Below are 22,315 nucleotides of genomic sequence, written 5' to 3' on the forward strand. Positions count from 1 at the left end.
ATAGTCATTTGAACTGGACTGAATGGGATTTACCCTACAAGGAAGCATGCCATGCACCAACCTACTGGCTACAAGGCATTTAAAAAAAAAAGAAGAGAGAGAGAGAGAGAGTAAATCAAGAAATTCCCACAGGTGGTAGCTTGGTAAGAAGTCTTACCCCTTTCCCTTCTTGCCTTTTTTAGAAAATAACACACACACTGAAATGAAGAAATACACACAAATAATATTTAATCTCACTTGTTTCTGCTTTCGAAACTACACTTTTCCTCCCACATGAAGCCAACAGTGAAAATAGATCTTGCTAAACAAACAACATTATAACCAAATAAAACTCAATAAACAATAACAATGCCCCAAAAGTAAATGAATCTTCAGGGCTTTAAACAAGTATAGATAATTTAACTCAAAAGTGTAATTTTTTTCTCAAGGAACTGTAAGCTGAGAGCTATACTGAAATCCTGTGATCATAACCATAGCATTTACGATAAATAAATTGCACACACATTATTTTTTGGAAAATTAGATCAGTCCTTAGAAAAGTACTTTACTTAGTATTTTTAAACATTGTTAAACTCTACAGTTAATCAGCAGACAGACATCACAAATGCATTTTTAATGCTCAGACTTACTACCCACATTTTACACAATTAACTTTTACATTGACAGGGTATTACAAACTAATAGAAAGGGAGCTACTGTTGAAAAATAAAGATTCCGTAAGTTCAAAGCCCAGGATCGTGGCACAGTAATAATTCTCTGGAAGTGAAGAGAGAGGAAAACCCTAAACATTCTGATTTAAGAAAACAAGTAGCTACAGAACATGAAGTCCAGTTTCCTGTGGCTTTGTGTCTTGTGGTTGAATTATCCTGTGTCTAATAAGATGTAAACTCTGAAACTTTTCCCGTGGTTGAGGCATCTATCAGCTCCTTTTCCCTCCCATGTGGATTTTCTGATGTCCGGTAACAATGTTTTGCTCATAATGAAGTCTTTCCCTTAGCAGAAAAATAAGTCAGGCTCCTCAACTCTGCTCGGCTACTAATTTTCACTAAACACAGAAGAAATTAATGTCAAGTTTCCTCCACCAAAAGGACCGAAATTAGTCAGCAAATTCAAAAGTTGTAGAGGACTGAAAGATAGGCAGCGTGATGACAATACACAGTTCTGTATGAAAGCAGGTTAAAAGTGTATCTATCCTGGGTGCACTTGCTTTTGTCTCAGACCAAGTTCTTCCTCTCCAAAGACCAAGTTTTCCCTCATACAAGATGTGTACAGACAAGGTGTGTGTTCTTTTTGTAAGAAAAACTGCAGCAAATAGTGAGGGAAAGGAATCCAGCACAGGCAGGTCGAGAGAGGAAAGTAAAAGATCTGTGAAACTGCTACTCAGCAGAGGTAATTCTGGTAACGAGGTTAAGCAGACATTTTTTATACTTTTTGATAAGATATGCTGATGTGCTTTATTGGCAGCAGGAAACCAATGCTCTGAGAGGAGTAGAGAAGTAGTGGGTGTGACGGTTTATGCACAATATGAAAAGCTTTGTTTTCCCTATGTGAACACTGTGGCCTGTTGCTGAGCCAACCATCCTTGTACCAAGTTTCTAGCCTCCTATCCACCGAACATCCTGGGATAACCTACATTGACAAAAATAAGGGCTCAAATAAATCAATGATAATCCCACACTCCTCAGGGCGCTCTCTCGCTTTATGTGAATTCTCTTTAAGTGGAGAACAAGGTCTCTAGGGTAATGCCAAAAAGGCTAAAGAAGGACATATATTCTGCTCGAGCCTTTCATTATGTCTATACTCTAGTACACAGTCCCCACTTTGGCATTTTTGTCTTGGGAAAAAATCTCTCCCTGCTCATCTTTTACCTGAAAGGTAGTTACAGCCGCTATTGAGAAGAGCATGAAAAAGACAAACGGCTGTATCTGCTTCTAAGTGCTTTAATAAAACATCTCTACAGCAGGGGTAAAGGCTGTACAGCCAAACCTCGCCAGCAGTGACTTTGCTATTGCAGGGCAGCAGTGGCACTAACCCTCCTACGCTCGCTCCTCTCGGCCAGATCACCCCGAGGGTGAATGTGAATTTACTGTTGAGAGTGGATGAGGTCTCAAAGACCTTCCACGACAAGACAAGGCAACACCAGGGTCTTATTCACCTACTCAAATAATAATTTAGTGCATGCTTTAAAAATTAAAGTCATCTGATGAATTTAAAGACGTATTTCAGCTGATGAGACAAGCTGTTACAACGGGGAAGGATTAGCAAACCTGTAAGAATATCTCTTTGCCAAAAGAGTTTCCACGATGAACTGAGTCTACCAGATTTTGGCTATGTTCCGCAGAAAAAGCACTAGAGGTCATACATATTGCAACTATGGTATACCTCAGCCAGTAAACCCAATTATCCTTCACATCCCTCTCTCCATTTTTTTTCCTAGGGAAGCCATGCCTTCTTGGACTGTCGGCTCATAGCATCTGGCTGGGACCTAGGGATATATCTGAAAGTCCTTTAGATGAATCCTTAAGTCAGAATTAGTTTACACAGCAATGCAGAAGTAGCCCAGCAGAAACAAAAAGCCCCAGTCACCAGCTCAGCTCTGTTGACAACACTTTTCTGTTCAGGTTTCTTTGAGAAGAAGGAATCCAATGAGTTAAGGAAAGCCTGCCACAAGAAGTTTGAAATGCAGGGTCCCAAAGCAGGACTCTCTTCCCGAGTGTGAGAAGAATTCGCATTTAGGCATGCAAATCATCTCTCCAAGGAATCTCAGGCAGCACTTGGGTCTCCATTCGGGAACCTCTAAAGAACATCATTATGGCATTTGATCCTTTCTGAGATAAGTCTTCTGATATCTCTAACAGGGAAGACCAAATATCACCTACTTAAGTCTACTTGTCCCCACTGGCCCAGAAAGGTCATGAATAAAAATTAAACGTTTCACATAGTTCCCCCTGAGCTTTTGAAAGCAGTTGTTGGAAATGAGCACCTGAAGGGCTCTACTTGTCATGTGCTGCCTGCAAAGAACCAGCAGGTACCATAGCCAAACTCCGTAGGCTTTGATGGTTCTCATCTGACTGGAAGCCCCTACATCTTTTCTCCTGCTTGATCCACCTGGACTACCCAAGCCATAGGAGGAATCAGTCAGCACAAATTTTCCAGTTTACCCGAGATTGTAATTACCAGCCAAATCAAACAGCAGAGGGTTCAGGCAACACACAATCCACTTGGGAATTCACCACCTGCCTTGCTCAAAAATCATAAGCGAAACCACATTGTTTCATAGGTTTCAAAAAGAGAAGGAAGATGAAAAACAGCAAGCATGTGACTGCTTCTGCTTCTAGCATATACTAATTTCTCTTATAGCTGGATTTTAACAGAACTCCTATAGCAAACTGAAGCCTTTCAGTGGCTCAGACTGTAGCTTTGGGTCCATCCTCTGCATTTTCCCAGAGATGAGACTGACAGAAACTTGATTTGTTCTGAGAATACAGCCCATCCTATACAGTTAAGGACTCTGTGGGAAAAAAATCATGTAAATGTCATGGACACAGAATGAAGACACAAATTAATGTAACACAGACAACTTATTCCTAATATTTTTTTACTTTGTAGTGCTTGACTTGCAAGCTAAATAATGGAGTTTTTACATGCAATTCCATTAAAGAAAAAAAATGAGGGAGAGTGTACTGGAAAACGTCATGAGTAGTCATCGGGTCCCAAAAACTTAGATTCACAGCACAGCCTATGATTGTCCTAATCTGCTTTAGCATTTGGTGACACAGTAGAAGACTATTGTCTATGTCCAGCCATGGGAGGGAGATGAGACAGATCCTCACTGAGTACATTTCAAAGCTATTTGTTAGACAGCAAATGAAAGATGAAAGTTGGGAAAGCACAGTTCAATCACAGAAGAAAAATGTATTTTCTTTTTGGAAAACTCTGCTGTTCTTGTTCTCCCTGGCTTCTCTCTCCATTCCCACATCTGTTCCCACTTACTCTGCCCCCATTTTCTCCCTGGGAAGCATCAGACAATCTTTACTGCAGGCACAAGTATCCATTCCAAGTGTCTTCGAGGGAATACATTCTTAGTCATGTTTGTAGTCTACTGGGTGTCCTTGCCTTACATGCAAGTCCAGGTCCACATGTGTCCCAGGCCTCGACTCAGCAAAATATTTCAGTGGAGACCTCACTGTACAGAAATGCTTAAACCCCCAAATCTCTAGAAAGCATTTAAGTTTGAGAACTCATTCCACTGAAGCTATCAGAAATGCAGTGTTTGTCACTGTCTTCTCCTAAACTGGGGCCTGAGACCTGCTTATGGCACTTACTTTTGACACCAACAGCCAAAAAATGCATATTAATTTTATAGCAAATAGAATATTTTTGTTTTAAAAAAGAAATATAGTGTCAAGACAGACTGTTATTTTCCCCGTGCTTTTTAAAGATGAGCTAATTAGGAGTTTTCTTCCTCGTTTTGTTACACACTGATAACTCAGAGAGACACTACTCAAGCTGGCTCACGAGACTCCTGCTGGGTCTCTGCGTGTCCCTTCAATCAGGGAGAACCAGCGAGCCCCTAGGGCACTCATGTTGGACAGAAAAATCTCTTTCTCACTCCTTCACTGACCTTCCCCAGGGAAGGCTCCTTACCCTCAGCCCTCTAGGTGGCTCAGGTGTCCTCTACAGACAAAGCACACCACAACCACTCTGATGGAGGGGAAAAAACCGCCCAAAACTATGAAATGCCCATATTTGCCTATAGCTTGTGGGTGAACGACTGTGATACATGGGAGGAATAGAGAACTGGCATGGATGAGGGAATAACATCACAAGACCAACAGGTTGCCATGCAAAATAATGACTTAATAGGCAATGCCTGAAAGCATTTGTTGTATTAACTAATTGCAATTATCCTGTTTCAACTACTAGGAAGATTTCCATTTTGTTAAAAACGGCAAGCGTTTGGTGTGCAATGAAGCAGCTAAATGTAGAAAATCATTGCTCAGAAAACCATAGCTCTGCAAGAGAAGAACGTTGCTGCTAGCTCTTCTTTTTCAGTAGAAAAGGAGCTGACATAACAGGACAGGACGTTTCCCACTCAGAAAACATGCATGCTCAGACAAGCTGGAGGACTGTGTAAAGCAGGCAGCTGTGGAGAGATGAGTAAGTCCCATACATTCAGAGATAAAACAACCTTTTTTTTTTTTTTTTTTAAATAGAATAGTCTAATGTGGAAACTGCCAGTCCTTCTGCTCACTACCTCTTTGATGTTCATTTGCTTTAAAATTTTTCCCCTGTGATGAACAACAGAGATTGCCAGTAAGTATTTGCAAGCTCAGCAGCAAAGCAGAAGGAACTGAGGATCTGTTGCTCAAAATGAATCCTTGGAAATGACTGTCTGCAGTCATTCCCTTCTGTTTGCCTCACTGTTATGGGATAAAGGGAAGCAAACAAAGTATGATGACAATAACTATAATAATAACTCGTTAATGTTTACAAAACTTCTATTGGAGGCTCCTAAGTGTGCAAAGCATCACTCTGAAAAGGATACTGAAGAAGATATATTTATTTTCTCATAGCCCACCTCTTTTTACTTATGCATTTTACTTGCAACAGATTATTTTTTTATAGCAAATGTTGATACTGTCAAAATTACCACAAGCAGAGCCAAAAGTGCACCTAAACGAGTACCCTGGCCATGAGGGTGGGATACTTTGGGAGGAGTGCAAGAACAGAGTCAGAATATTACAAGACGGTAGTATTTCCTTCAAACACACTCCCCATCTCAAACCATTGCGTATGTTGCACATGATACACGCTGCACAGGCAGCACAACCTCCTCCTTCAGCAGCCAGCCATCCTACGAGCCCTCCCTGAATGAGGCGTTACTTGCCAAAAGGAGGACGGCGGGTGGCGGCACTAGATGGCACTGGAGGCCCTGCGGTTTAGGCATTTTTAGGTTATTTTGTGCTTTTAGCGCCATCTGGTGGTTTTATCGACTTTTCCTTGAAAAGTCTGGTGACGTGACCCTGTCACTAGCAACCACACTTTTCACGTTTTTCAAAAATTGTAAGTAACTAGGGATCAAAACGCAATGCCATTTTCTAAACTGAATAGCATTTCTCATTATATTTTTGGAAAGGAGTTCAATATGCAGTGTACTTAGCAACTCTATTTACTCAGAGAAAGTTTGGCTTAGAGAAAGGCACGCATGTGCTGCCAAAGGCAGTCCTGCTGCTGGACATAAGAGCGTTTCGGTGTCCTTTCCTCCATAGCTCTTTGGCTTCTCCTCCTCTGTGCTTCCTCCTGAAAACTCAAGCAAATAGTTAGGACAAACAAGAGAGACTGCCATGGGAGGCAAGAGCACAAAGAAGATCAAACGAACAAAATCACACACCCAAATAGTCTTCCAACTCGCTCCCTGACCCCCCCCAAAAAAAAACAAAATGAAACAGGAAAGGACTAGTCCTTTGCAATATCCTCCAAAGTCTCTAATTGTCCATCAAGATGCTGCACAAGAATGCTGACCACGTAGCAAGGGTTTTCTCCCATGCAAGTTTGTTGCAAATCTGCTCAACCCTGGCTCCATTCTTAGCATGTTTGGCCTGAAATGCTTTGATAAACAAATAATGTCTTATTTTATATCCATAGAATATTCCTTCTAGAGAGAAGAGTGTATTATTTGTGTATGTAAACCCTAGATTCTGCTTTGCTGTTTCCTGGACAGCATCCATTGCTGGGTTGAAGGCAGTGTGTAACTGGTACACATTGAGCTTCCCAAAAGCATCTGTTTCACATTTTGAAAGACTCTTGCACTACCATAAAGGGGGGGGGGGGGGCCTTCATTTCAGTCTTGCTTATGCCGAGGATGACAGAGAAAGTTCCCTTTCACTTCTTTAGGAGCATACAGTAGATTTTGTCTTTTGCTTCTGCCTTCTAAACTGATGCTGAAACAAGAAATTGTCAAAGCAGTGTGACAAGGAGGAGCAGCTCTGGCCCTGGGAGCTGGCGGGTGACTGGTGCTGGTGTAGCAGCCGACTGAACCACTCCAGACCATGGCTACAGACAGGGTAGGGGGCTCCATCTGTCCACTTTGAAAAGCAAGAGGGCTAACTTGTTCTTCCTGGGATTGCCAACAGTGGCACACCAAAGCCAAGACTCTGACTCCCCTTGTATAACTTTCAATAATTCATTTGCACATTTATCATCTACATCGCAATGCCTGGGGGCAAGGACGGGGGAGGGTGGCAGGTATGCACCAGGACATAGGGTGGGCAGTTCTGCAAAGCGCCAGACCAAGTAGGCTCGCCAGGGGAATTCAGAAAGGAGTGTGAAACGGTTGACCTACCTAAAACGAATCCTCTCATACACATAATGAAGACAGAACTTGCATTAGGAATCCATACAGCTGTTTGGAAATGGGAACGTTGCCCTCAGGGACAAATCCACTCCCTAACACCCAGCCTTAGCGTCTCCCTCATGCCTGGCCAAGATCCTCCCCCTCATGAGGAAGAATCCTCCCCCTGAGGCGCCTGAGCAACAGTGGAGCAATCCCGAGGAGGCTGCTTTATTAAATTAAATGTCCTCGTGGGAGGATGCAATTCAGGGGGTTTTTTTCCTTCTTTTTTTTTTTTTTTTTTTTTTCCCCCAGATGAAGTTCCCCTCTCAGAGAATAGGAAGGACTGCTGCTTTTGTGGGGCAGAATTCAAACTGAACTTTGTCTCTTCATTCTTTTTATAAAGTCGAGCACGCACAAAACTTAACAAGTTTCCAAAATCAGGTTGTCTCTTCCTTCAGATCTGATTACTCACTCCAAGCTCATTACCAGGATAGTGTAATGTGGATCCATGTTTTAAGCAGGACTCCTCAGTGAAAACAATGAGGACTGTCCTGCCTAAATTAATACCACAACATGTCCCATAGAAAATAAATAAAAGATAAATCAAGCCAAGTCAGTTTCAGTTAGGCCAAATGTGGGAGTTTTGCCTTGAAGTAAAAACATAGGAATTTGGTCTTGTTCTGTTCTCAAAGAAATAAATTTAAGAAATACATCCTAAATAACCAAGACAGGCAAATGTTTTGTATAGAAGTAACCAGGACTACATCCCTGAAATACAGATGAGGATTCTTCGCAGCTTTAATATCAGGTTTTCGACACAAAATACTCAGCAGACATTCTCAAATCCAATATTCTTCTTTATTTTTTATCAATCATCAGCAGTTTTTAATTTTAGTCAGTGTAAGCCCCTTTATTGTTAACACTCCTTTTGCCCGGGCTAGTCTTTGCACGCTGATGATACAACCACAAATATAAAACCCCTTTGTAGAAGCCCCTTGTTCTTTTTACTGGGCAGCTGCAAATGTACATATACAGTCTGAAAAATTACTCTAAAAATAGGAACATGGGGCTTGGCATTTATGATCACTTAGTGACTCAATAACAAATATTCTTCGTTTAAGTTTTCTTTAAAGGCTGTTTTTCTAACCCCATGTAGTACAAATTGAGTATAGGACATAAAGGCCAAACTATATTATCCCAGTATTTTACTGGTGACACCACAAACAAATAAAACCAGAAGGTTACATCATGGTACCCCTATGCAGCTTCAGTAACGGGACTTTGCACTATGGTCTGCATGGGTATGGACACCACAACAGTTACTTCTTGACGGCATTTCAGGCTTGGGTCCAGGCACACGCTTAGGCTTAAATTCATTTCATGTCCAAACAATCTGAATACTAACACGCAAAATGCAGGAGGTTCAAACAAGCAGAGATTCGGAGCCACAATATTCCTTAGCCCAGATTCAAGCACATGCCAACCTATAGGCTATGTCAACTCATGTCAAATTATCTGCTCTTATCGCCATGCAGCAAAATTACATGGTCAATACAGTGCAGACAAGTCAGCCTGGGAGCTTTTTAAAAAGGCTAGTGTATGTGGCAAGACACTACAGGATATGCAGGCTGCTGAACTAAACCTGTACTTTAGGGCTGGAACTGCAGACGCACAGACAAGAAAGTACATTTAGTTTCAGGCAGCTTTCTGGCTTGTGTTCCACCAAGTAAGGGAGATGCGGCCTATCTGGCCCAGAATTTCCTGATTCTTCTTAAAGCAAATGCAATCTCTGCCTCTGTCTTAGGTCACACATAGCAAAAATGCACTTCAGTCAGAAAACTGACATGTAATTGTTCCTGATGGTGGCACAGGGAGCAGATTTGTTAAATAAGTTCCATTTTTACCCAACGGCTGATTCCACCTCTGCAAGCCAGTCCCCATTCTAAGATCATACTTTTCATAAGACAGAAAAGCTAGTCAGGATGTCAGAAGGGCTTTCCAGCCTGATTTTGTTCATTATTTCTTTGCAGCTCTTGAAGATGCTGAGCAGAATGGCAACACTTGTTCTGAGAAGGGAGAGTGCATCAACAACAGACAGTGTGAATTCCTCTTCCCATCAATCAGTACTCATCGCGTTGTACCATCTTGCAGTTACATTGTTCAGACTTCTTACTGTTATCAAGGGTTTGGGGTTGTTTTTATCTATTTATTTTCAAGGCTTTCTGTATAGAGCAACTTCATATATAGCAGTTTCATGATCCACCCAGTTGGGAGGGGTGTACAAGTAAAATTTGCACTGCAATATAGATTGGAAAAATGAAGGGAAAGGTTAGAGGTCAGCCCTCACTTACTCATACTGTACAGAGCAATTATTCATGTAGGTAAGGTCACTGATGTAGACTGGGCTTTAAATGACTTGTTAAGAAGAAAATTAATATCAGAAAAGTAAACAGAATTACAAAGCTCTTGACTCTCCAGCTTTGCTGAGACCCACAACCTTTCTTATGCCCTCCTCCAAACATAAAAGCTACCTCAACTTTCTTTGGCATGCAGAAATTCTCATCTGCATGAGACTCCAGTGACTTGACTCACTGTCCTTTTAGGGTGTAAATGCCTCTTCTTAAAAGAAGAAAAAGCTCGGATTCGTTAAAGACTTCACAACTCTACTCATGACTACCAGGCTGTTGCAATGTAATGACTCCAGGAGATAGGTCTACAGTCCTAGTGTTAAGGAATGCAATTTGAGCCTTTGCCGGCACAGACATGTCACTGATGCTACTAAAACAAAACTTGAGCTAAAATTTGTTTCAAGTCTTTACTTGCTTGCAATGGAAAGTTTGCTGGCAGCTGTTGTCATCATTAGCCTTGTGGCGATGTTTTTTTCTGAAGTGTCTTGTGTCTTATTGAAGCTTAACGCTTCTTAAGTTGGGAGGGGACTTTGGGTGATCTGCCAACAGCAGACAATAAAGTGTTCTTTTCTCCTGTTGTAACAGAGTCGTAAGTTCTGGTTTACGGATAATGGCAGCTACACACAGTAAATTAAAACGCACACAAAAAAGAGGAAAACATGAGGGCTTTTCTCTAAGTAGCCCATTTAGCCCATTACAGGCTCCCCCGGGGTTTAAAATGCAATTGTAAAAACACCCTAATTTTTCACCATTAACTATTTTATTTTCATAGTAGGCTAAGAGTGGGCATTTTTACAGCAACATCCATCTCCAGGGACCCCAGCTTTATAAGCTTTGAGCTAGATTCCTACCACCCCACTTTGCCGTGGCTCCCCAGACCAGCAGGGAAAGCTGTGATCTGGAGAACACCCCTTCCTCCCTGCCTGGCTTTCTGGGAAGGAGCTGAAATTCATCACCTGCTTGTATTCTGTCCTCTGGTTTTGTGTACTCACTATGGATTGGTGGGATGCATGGTGGTCTAGCTATTAAATATGGGTCAGACAGATACATCATCTTTATCCTGCAAACTGACAGAGAGCTGCATCTCAAAGCGTGCCAGGAAGCTGAGGAAAGAACCACTGAAGCAAACTGTGCAGCCCAAAGCAGACTCAAGTACATCGGCTCCATGCAGCAAAGCCTGCACACTGGCTTAGGGAGTTCTGTCAGGGCCATGGGACCCACCACAGGACATCTGGTAATTCGTTGGCATAAACGTTGGCATGGGAGGTACTATATCACCCTACAGAGTCACACAGCAGCCTCAGACTGTTAGGTTTAAGTACATTATCATACAACAGGTCCAGTGAAGGCTAATCAAACTAAGATAATCAAAAAGCAACCCGGCACTTTCAGCAGAAAGAAAAAAGACTAGAAATCCAAGCAAGGAGTAGCATGTTTTGCCTTTTGATTGTGGTTTGCTCAAGTTGCCAGAGCCCTTGAAGTTACATGGAGCAAGCAAGCATGGCCAGGGACCGGCATTGTTTAACAGCATGAGGAAATTAAACTGTAAAAGAATCTGTAAGATTTGTGTGATTTAACATGGAGCTCTGTGGGTAGGTCTGGGATGGAGACGTAGGTTAAATGGGGAATCCAGTTCCTGACAGTGACTCCAGCTCCTCAAGGCAACCTTGGGCCTGCCACTTCATCTCCCTCTGTCTTTTCTCTTCATCTGTGTAACAGCCATGATGATGATACAGTGGTGCCTTACCCTTTTCTGGCTCATCTCCTGGAACGGGAACTCCTCTGGCAGTGAGTCGCTGGCAGCTGCGTGCGTGCAGCCCAGCACCGCAGGGCTGCCAGCGCCGCTCTGACAGCAGCAGGAAGGCGCGTGGCACCGCTGTGTCACCCTGAGAGCCAAGGCACAGCAAGGCTCGCTGCCCCTGCCTCAGTGCAGGTAGAAAGGCAGCAGGCAATCACCACTTTCTGCACGCTTAACAGTTTAAAGGAGGTAATTACCATACATAATTTAAACCTTATGTGTAATTCAGGAAAGTGGAATTAATGAACTATCTTGGCACTTGGCCTTGATTCTACCGCTTGCATGTATTATAAAACATATAAACATTATGGAAGTGTTGTTCTATTTGTCACGCTGTGTAACAAAACAGGGAAAGTACTACAGAATAGGAAGCCAACATCTTTCCTCACACACGCTCTGCCTTAAGCAATCATCTCCTCCAGTAGGGACCTGAGGCAACAGCATTCCTGCTATTAGCTGTTTTCCAGTTACAGGGGGACCAGAAGCACAGAAATAAAATTCCACTTGTTGAGTATCTGCCTTTCCTAAGTGGCCAGAAGAAGTAACTTGCTGGGTTTAACCCTGGAATGTCAGACCCATCCAGAAGCCAGCTCAGCCTCCCTAAGGTCACTCACCTGGTAGTCTTTTGCCAGCTTCTCTGTACTTGCACCTTTTCCTAGCTTTCTTTCATGGTGCTTGTATGTCTTTTGATCTTCCTGCCTGATAAAATCAGATAACCTAAAAAAAGAAGAAAAAATAAGAAAAGAAACAGAAAAGACGATCTAGTATTTGTTACAACAATCTCATTGGAATTTTTCTGGAAGGCTTGTAGTCTGACCTTGCAGAGGCAAACTCCTCAGGCTACCAAGAGAGTCCTTCCTCCTGCTCTGACCCAAACATTTACACAAAAATGGGCAGTTTTATCTCTTTTTATCTCCTAGCATCAGGATTTTTAGAAAAGTATTTCACACATCAATTTGTACTTAGGTACTGAGATGACTAGCCTCTCTGATGGAAGTGCAGAGGTCCCAGCTGAACTGAGTTATACCTCAAAATAAAGGTAAAGTAATGGCTGCTCAAAATTAGGCTACTGCCATATTCTCAGGGGCAAAACTATAAAAAGACCAGCCTAAATGGCTGTCCCAAGATAGATATTATGTCCGTTTGCTTTTGAAGTGTCTCTAAAGCTCAGGTTGCTTTCCTCTGGTGCTACAGCTCTGTAAGCAGCAGTAGCATATGGATTTCAAACATCAGTCACTGCTGAAAGACAATGAACAAAGGGCCATGCAAAAGGGAGGAAAGAATTGCCGAGCCAGATTCTCTCAGGTCACATGCCAGGTGAGATGACACTAGTTCAGGCTGTTCATTTGTCCAAACCAGGCCCTGCTGCCATCTGCCCACATATTTTTATCTTTCCGGTGTTGTCGCAGCAAGTCCTTCATTCTTCTGAAAAAAAGACACCTGAACTACTGTGTGTGTATTGATTTGGTTGATTTGCTGCATGCGTAACTCAGAGCATCGTTAATCTGATACAGAGAGCACTCCTTGAAAGGCTTTGACTAAGGACAATATCAAGTGTCACTCTAGGCTTTAAAGTACAAAAAGTACAGATAGCACAAACAAAAAGGCCACATTCACCCTGGTTTAACTCTTCCAACCTTCCTTACAATTGCCATATGGTGATTATTCTGGAGTTGAATCAGAGGAAAATCTGAACCAGAACAGAAAAAGGAAAAAGTTGCTTGGATAAAGATGCTTTCCTGATTTCTTACGCATGCTGCTTGATTGATACAGCTGAAAACACTGCGATTGGAAACATTCATGTTACTGTTTTTCAGATGTTGGAACTGTCTGGTTTCTTTGACTATTGCAATGTGCTTAGCAAAGGTGTTAACCACTTCCCGCACACAAACAAGATTAAATTCTCTTCAGAAATGAATATGCAGGTTGCCTCTGACTAGTCCTGGTGAACTGCTTTGTAGGCAGCTGGGTAACGGTATAAACACCCCTGGGAGTGAGTATATTCAGAGTAAGTAGCAGCAGGTATTTACTTTCACAAGAAGAAAACTTTTGAACTCAAATCCAAACAGTTTGTGTTCTTGTCCAAATTCCTTCCCCCTTCCTGCACCTTGATTCATACTCCAGTTGTTGTGTTAGCTGCCATCCCTGCTGTTCACATGCCCTCCTTCCTATTCACACCCTGAATGTCACCACTGGTGTCAGCCGCTGCCTTCTACAACCCCAGCCTCAACAACCCTCGTCAACAACTGCAGCGCACGATGCTGCCGTACAGGCTGCAACTTATCAGCCAAGTGCTTTGGAGTGTGCTCTGAGATCCCCCATGGGATTTTCAGCGCTGTCAATGCTCCCTCAGTTCCTACAACTCATACATATGCATCCAGAAGAAGAGGTGGACTATTCCATCAGGCCAGCTGAAAAAGAGAGGATGCCAAGCCTCCAAGAAGCAGTGCAGTAGGGCTGTCATAACCCCGAAGCAAAACAAAACATAGCACCCTGTCCACCTTTTGTGCCCTCAAGCCCTCACTTCCAGGGGTTCAGTCTAACCTTTATGTCATGCCCACGGCAGACAGAAACTCCCACGATTTTACTGAAGCTAAATATTTGAATTCTCAGTAATTCTGATGTCTCTTAAAAGAAACTTTGCAAGGCAATTCAATCTGGTTAACTTTTGTCCCACCAATAATCTTATTTTTATATTAAAAAGGGCATTTTGACCTGAATGACAGAGGTTGGGCCAGATCCTGCCTAGTTTTTAAGCCAACATGGTGACGGGGAGACAGGGCATGCTTGATCTTTCACTTTCTTTCACAGCCCAGGAATGGGCCAAACATGACCTAGAGACTTCCAGAAAGGAGAGAGGTGAAAACAAAGTGCCTGTTTTCAGTTTTTAAACCAATTCCAGTTGAAATCAACCCCATTGTGCCATTAAAAGACCAGAATGTCTGTCTGGTGCTGTTTCTCTTGCCTAGTATTGTAAATGGTTTTGACTAATACAAATACGAAAAAGTTATTTTCTGAAGAAAATCCACCTGGTATTACTGGTGACCCAGGTAGAGAACCTATGACAAGAAAACAACTTCTCTCTGTCATTGAATTACTGTTTCTCACTGGTGTTAAAAAAAAACAACCTGGAGATTAGCCATTGATAAATGGTTTATATTTCCTCAAAGGTAAGTTTCCTGTTCTACGCTGCAATTCAGACAATCGAGCCTATGTCAGATTGTCAGTAACGCGTGACAATAGTTTCCTGTAACAAATAGGCCATGTTCCAGTACGCACATTCCACTTGCATTAATCCTTGTACTGCTTTGTGTTTAAAATATGAGGCAGACATGATTGGAAAAACAACAAAGATATCATCTGAGCAGTAAGTACATAAGTGTGCCGAATTCTTAGAAACCGGCATTGCTGACACTAGGCTGTCCCAGGGCTGCTCAGCATGTAGGAAAGATTGGATCTTGGCACCCTAAAAAAAGAGGATAAAGTAACTCACATGTGCTGACAAAACTCAAGAGCTGAGGGTTTAACCCCTGCTGCTGCAGTGAAGAAAGTGGAAGTAGTGATTGTTCCTGTGAGGAGATGTAACCCCTCCCTCCGCTCTGGTCTCACCCCAAAATAGCCACCACCCATCTATTTCCTTGGCCTTTTACTGAGGAGCAGCTAGGTATTCGGCTGGGGATAGGGGAAGCAGCAGTTGTCTGCGTGGACAATAAGCACCCCTTGTCCCTTCCAGCACAGACATTTAGGCAGCAGGATCCTCGCCACCCCAGTTTATAAAACAGTGGAACCTTTTTTATCCCTTGGTTCTGTGTGCCCCCACAGAACAGAGACAATTCTTTGAAGAATCCTAAAACACAAAACCTAAAGAGCAACAAATCAATGAAAGAAGAAAGCACAACAGGACAAATTCTTCCCTCACCTATACAGAGATCATCCATTTCAGGCTGGAAAATAATTTTATGCGCTTCATTAGTGAAATATTTTGTACCTTAATATATAATGAGGCAGTCTGCTTAGATCAATACCTCAGATGAAGTTTAACACTTTATGCTTTTCTTTTGGTGTCTTTTAAAGCGTAACTCAAATATGAGTCCCTGATATTTGTTTTTAGAACTAATTATATTCCTGTATTTGCTTGAATATGAGCCAGGAGCTCATGACATGAGCATCAGAAAAAATATATGACCAGAGGTACATATACACTGTTTGTTCACTATTCCATACATACTTTAAATTGTGTGGGGTAAGGGAAGGTGTTCTCACAGATTTTCATTTAGCTCGCATGTTTTTATTTACTGAATTCAAAAGGGGGTTGTGAGACAGCATTCGTTGCTGTCTTTTAGGTCCCTCTTTGCCACCATTTTACAGAGCATACAGTCAGGTACTGACTGTGCATGAGTCAACCCAGTTACAAGAAGGTAGGTGGAGAGTCTGTGTTCAGGCCAGGTAAGAAGAAAGACGGTTACCCAGTTAGTTGTGGCTAGAAATAGATTGTCAGGGGGGTTTTTTACTTGTAAGTGTGGTTTTGTTAATTCCAGAGGGTGCATCAGAGTTATTTTACTCAATGTTCGGCCAAAGAAAGATCAGCTTCACCAGCGTGTTCTGATTTTGCATTTCTAGATGCTTACATAAGAAGAAAACCACGTTGCTGATTTGCAAATAGAAACACTCAAGGCCTCCACACTGTACAAGTACATCCATTTTTATTACTCTACATCAAATTTCAACTATTCTACTTCCAAAAAAGCATCTGTTAAAATATGATTTATTTCCTAAAGAAGAAAACAGTGGGAGAACTTGCACAAGGGATGGTAGGAAAGTCCCTTTTAGATACCCGAATTACACAGCACCCGATTCATTTACACACTTTATCTATACAAGCACTGGTTTTGGAGGAGATGCCCCAGGTCAGGCTTGCTGACATTTCTGCCCACTTTGTGCTAATCCCCGAAGAATACAAATGAATCTCACACATGGGATACGAGCAAGTTTCAACAGCTTAACTTAGGTCTTGGCTACAGAAGATAACCACTGCCAGCTGGACTAGGGAATGCCGTCAGAGCTCACTAGTTCGTCCACTTTGAAAGTAGGATACACTTATTACAACTGTTAGTTCAGAAGGGACTAGGGCAAAGTAGCTACAGTGCCGTAAATTCATACCTTAGCTTACTCCTCTCTAATCTTGTTATGTCAGACACAGAGATGGAAGGTGAAATTTTAAAGTGATTGCACTGAGCAAATCCAAAAACTTGTCTCATCACTGAAGTTCACACTCAAACTAGACTTCCTGGCTTAGCTCAGCCAATTAGGAATGGAAATCAATATAAATAGCTGCAGAGGAATTCGGTCTAGCTTAACTGAATCATTTAAAAAGCCCATCTACACTGAAATCCTGTAGTATCCGTTTTCTCAGACAGCATGACTCAGAGTCCTGATGAGCTATCAGCTGGATTCTGGTCTTGCCTCAGGTGGAGGCTCAGATAAAGGTGACCTGAGCCATCAGTCCTGACACAACTGCCTTCTGTCAGAAGCTTATGGAAGTACCAGGAAAAAATACACTTTCCTTAAGGCAAATTCCCACTTCCCTTGGAATTTTCAGAAGCTCCCAAGTAGTTATGGAAACAACAATACTTACATTGTCTGTGTTGTACTTCTTTTTTTGATCACTACAGCATTGCAAATACTGTGGCGTTATGCACAGCACAGTAACCACAACGCAGAAAGAAACTTGACCAGCATCATGTAATGAAGAATCACTTCAAAGTTTAAATCTTTCCTGTGAAGGTGAAGAGTTTATGTTTTAGCTATACAGCTTTCCCGAGGGAGGAAAATAAACCTAACACAAAAGACGTTAAATCACAATTACCTTTTCTGTGTTTGAGGTTTTTTTTTCAGTTGATCCTACCTCTTCAATGATAAACAAGTTGGGATAGAGGAAAATGTCTCGTTTCATCACAAAATTAAGGCTTGAACAGCATTTGTATCATATTAAATAAGGTTGTGGTTACTGTGCATGTCCTAGTTTCCCAAAAGTTTGATCCCTTTCGTATACTGAAAAGGCCTGAGCATATGCCCCCTCAGCCACGCTACTACTGTTGGCTTTGTGTTAAAATGAAACATAGGGTTTATTTAAAAAATAATTCTGTGGGCCCATCACTTTTGCATGCACTGCCCAGGTTTGCCAGTACTTCAGCTACCCTAATACAGGGTTTGTGGGCTGCTGTACTATAGTAATTTAATAATTTTGGGTTTAAAAGTTCCTTGTGCTAAAGTATAGAATTTTTTAACCAGATTATTTCATTGATGCCCTCCACCAAGAAAATCCGCGAACGCTTTCGTTGGCACAATTGGGAGACAAGGGCAAACTTGGCTTCTGGGTATATGAAGAAGAGGAGTGACAGCCTCTTTGCCATTCATGAGAGTCAGGGCGCCAGCTGCATGTCTCATGGGAGGGTGGTCAGAAGCACGGCAGAGAGCTGTGCTGGGGGAAGGCACTACCACACCTTCTACCACCTCCCACTGCTCTGCCCCTCCATCTGCCAGAAGCTACCTCCTCCTGGGATTGCCCAGAAGGTAGCTAGTCTATATTTTAAACAGAACAAAGAAGAAATAGTGGATGAGGCATAAAAACAAGCCCCTCTGTTCATCCCATTTCAATAATGCTGCCACAGTGGTGTGAACGTCTTTCTTTTAAAGTCCTGAGAGAGCTGACAACAGGTTAAGCAATGAAGACATGACTGTTGCAGTTGCTGAACATAAACAATTGACCATAGATGACAGAAGCTAAAGAAATGAGAGAGGGAAAGGAGGAGATCAGATGGAACAGGAAGGTCAAATCAATCTCCCTGTTAGTTTTAACAGAAATTTAGTTCAGTGTGATTAAGCCAAGGCATAAATAACTGCTCAGACATTTAAGTGGGGACAGTGGATACCTGTTAGAGGCCACAAAATTGAATTTAATATATGAAACAACGACAAATAAGACCAAAAAGAGTCAGAGGCCATTTTCTCTCTATAAAAAGAGCAAATAAAAGGAATATGAGAAATGAATACATTTCTTTTTAATTATGGATATCCATAAGAAACACAGAACATTGTGAAGGAATCAGACATAAGAGCTATATAAATACCAGTTTCCCCAGGTTTTCTACAGCTTAATCGATTGTTCTGAGAGTGACTGCTTTTGAAAAAACAGCAGTTAACTGTTGATGGGCCTGTCTCTGGTTTTGCTGCTTTATCATGCAAGGCCTGGAAGGGATCCTCCCGTTACAGTAAAGCACGGTCCTGTATTCTGTGTACTGACTAGCACCATAGGGGAAACGGCTGCTCAAGTTTATCTTTCCCCTTGCTTCAAAAAGCAAGTAGCTCCCTTCACAGATCAAGCTAGAAATATATACTGGAATGGTAATTTTTTCAAAAGATTGTTTCATCATTTCATCATACAAGGAAGGCAGCATAAGAGGATTAAAAATTTGGCTGCAATAAAGTCATTAGCAAAGCTACTTTTTTACCTGAAAAATATTAACTGCAAAAGCCTGCTTTTCTTTTGAAAAGTTGGAACCCACGTTTACTTCCACCTAGCATCTTCCCAATACTCTTCTGCTCTTGCTGTTTCTAAGTACAAGAAATATGAGAAACCAACAAAGCTTTAGGTATCGGAAGGAAACGCTGCAACAAAAAACTGCTGAATGAAGTGACAGAACGAAAGAGCGGTTGGGTTTCTCTCGATGTCTGAATTCTGAAGATGCTTCATAACAAAGTAGCATTTTAAGTTTCTAAGAAAAGGTATTTTCTCACTAATATCAAGTTTCAAACCAAAAATGCATTTTCTCGTTAATACTCAATGAAGTGGAAAGCAACAAACACACATTCTTTTTTAAACACAGACTTTGTGAATGATCTTGGGAAAGTCTAGTGAGTCTTTCTTCAGCAACAGCTTGATTTAAACTATTATTACATTTAGCAATATGAAACACAAAGAGAAACCTAATGTGCTAAGGACATTTCAGCAAGCCTCCTGCAACAGAAAACTGTAGCTCCTTATTAAAACTATCATCTGCTGTACTAGTAAAACAGCAGTTAAATGAGTAGTAGATAATTTACTTGGATTTTCCAAGGTCTTTGACAAAGGACTGAAGAAGAGGCTGTAAGTACAAGCTAAATCGCCATAAGGTGGGAAAGTAGTTCTCATGTTTACAAAAACCTGAAGATGTAGAAAACAAAATGGAAAAATAAAATATCTAATTTCAGCGTGGGAGAAGATAACTGTGAGGTCCCTGATAACCCATGTTTCCATGTCTCCATGTAGGAAGCCTGTTGCTTAATACAGTATCATCTTAAAAAGAAGACAAATAACAGAAAGACATTTATTACTCAGACCCCCAAACAATTACAGCAATGCCACATCTGGATCCTGCTTTATAGCTCTCTTCATAGCAAACACTCACTCTTCTGTAAAGATTAATCTCCACAAAAAAAGGCAAAGTATTCCTAAATGTCTGTAAGATGATAAGCTGCAATGCTTCATAATTATAACTCAAACCTGGTCAAATATAGACAAGACAAGAAGAAAATCCAATTACAAGGGATGTTGAAGCTTTAGTCTGTAGCAGTCTTTCCTCAAATAAGTAATAACCAATCGCTCTCTATATAAGAGAGTGCTGGAAAGGACTATTTGTAGGGAGGACTTCTCTGAATTAGACAAAAATGGAGGTCCCAGCCATTTGTGCAATGTCATTCCAAAGTAATCGTTCCAGTGCAATGGTCTGAGGTACTTCTGCTACTTTCTGTTTGCATTTCCTTTCTTTCCCACCTCCTCTCCAAGAGCAGAAGGGAATGTTGGAATTTCCTAGGAATTAATTCTTCTCTTACGTTTCCTTAAAACATTCCTGTAGCACGAGCACCCATAGGGAGAGCTCTCTCCACCCAGAAGTTCACAAAACCGATTTCCCTTCTTGAATTCCTGAACTGGGCCAACTATTAAATACAGTCTTAGGAATTGTGGAGAAAGAAGTAGACTGACACCACGAAGAATAACATTTGAAGGCTTCTTCCTCTCAGGAAAAAATACCCAAGCTTTATATCAGGCTTACTGTTGTAGTGAGAATAGTGATAGTTCTCTTGTAATTTTTTTTTGGTATCTTGCCAATGCCCAGCCCTGCTGTCTCAGCTGAGGTAAATGAGAAATTGTCGTCATCGGCAAATTAGTTGCAACAAATTCTAAACCTGTTCTTGTTCAGAAAAGCATCAAAAAACACTTTAGGTTGCATCCTTTGGCTCATTTGGAGGCATTTTTCTCCAGCTAGCCTGTGTGTCAGAAATTAACTTGCTGCTACCTCTCTTCCCTCTCCACCTGGCCAATTTTTCGATATGCCCTTTATGAATCAACAGTCACCCTGTCCATACACTGCTACACGACCAGTCAAGAGGAGAGAGGTATTACCTAACTCTGATAGGGGTGTGCGGGCATGTGTGTTATCTGAATTTGTTTGTGAAAGTACTGAGCAGCTTTTGATAGCTACGGGGAGGTATGTTGTAAACTCTCTGTAATGAATACTTGTAGACATGAATGTTTGTGCATACCTTCACTATAGGAACAAGTTGAAGCCTGCACCTTTTAGATTGTCTTACTTTTCAGAATTGCACCTCTCCGAGCCTTTTCTCCTGAAGATGATTTTCTGTGATCATTGTATAAATTGGAAGAGTTCACAGATAAGCATTATGTGACTTCTCTCGACTGAAGCTGGAGATGACAAACAACTTATAATTTATTCTCAACTGGAAAAGCATTTAATAATATGTTTGATTTGAAAGAGCATTCATGTGTAAGATCTCTTTATTGCAAATCATATTTGAAATAAGAGAGGATTCAGTAGTTCAGACAATTATACTGCCTTCTTTAGGAGGAAAAGCAATGTCTCTCACAGAGAACTCCAAGCTATTCTGATACTACAATATTTATTTTTAGAACTGTCATGAGTTACAAGGCTGAGAACAACAGTCAAGTGATGTTTATCCAAGAATGTATTGATACATACAAAGACTTCTTTGTCCTATACCTTTGCTTTTTTACTTATGAAAAATTAAACTTCTGTAACTCGTGGAAATGAATATAAAAGCCTAATTTAAGGTCTCAATCTTGCCAGCAACCCTACATGAGAAGCCCCTGGTGAATATGTAACATGTGTACACAGTGGTTTTGGTTTGGGGGAGCAAGAGGCTGGAGAGGAGAAAAGGTGTTCGTACTCTTCTTTAAGCTATCAAGTCAAAGGAAAAGATAGTAAAGATCCCTTTTATCCCTATACTTTTCAGACTCCAGTAAACAGTTAAATGGCAAGCCATCAGATTCACTATAAGGCTCCATGTTTAATCTGGAGAAAAGGTATCAAGAGAGCCATCATTTATTCTATCCTTTTAAAAATGGTCAAAATGTTCTTTCCTCACGTTGCCACGACGAGCTCAGGATGCAGCCCATAAAATTTCAGACAGTATCTTTTATGAGACCAGCTGACAGAGCTGGAAGGAGTAGACCAGCTTTAAAGCACACCAGCCCTCCTTAAGTCTATGATGCAAGCCGAATCTTTTCCACATTGTCTAGCCTAACAGCTGCTTCAGGTGGTAATTTGCCTCTGTTAATCAGTCAGGCAGTTTATCCAATTATGCGACACTCACAAGAACAAATTGTAGGCAGACACAGTTCATTCCCATTGGACAGTTCAAGGTGTAGCGCTTCTGGAAAGGGCTCCGGGGTCTTTAAAAACTACAATTTTATAT

The sequence above is a fragment of the Leptosomus discolor genome, chromosome 13, assembly GCF_034619465.1.
Source record: "Leptosomus discolor isolate bLepDis1 chromosome 13, bLepDis1.hap2, whole genome shotgun sequence".
NCBI lineage: Eukaryota > Metazoa > Chordata > Aves > Leptosomiformes > Leptosomidae > Leptosomus > Leptosomus discolor.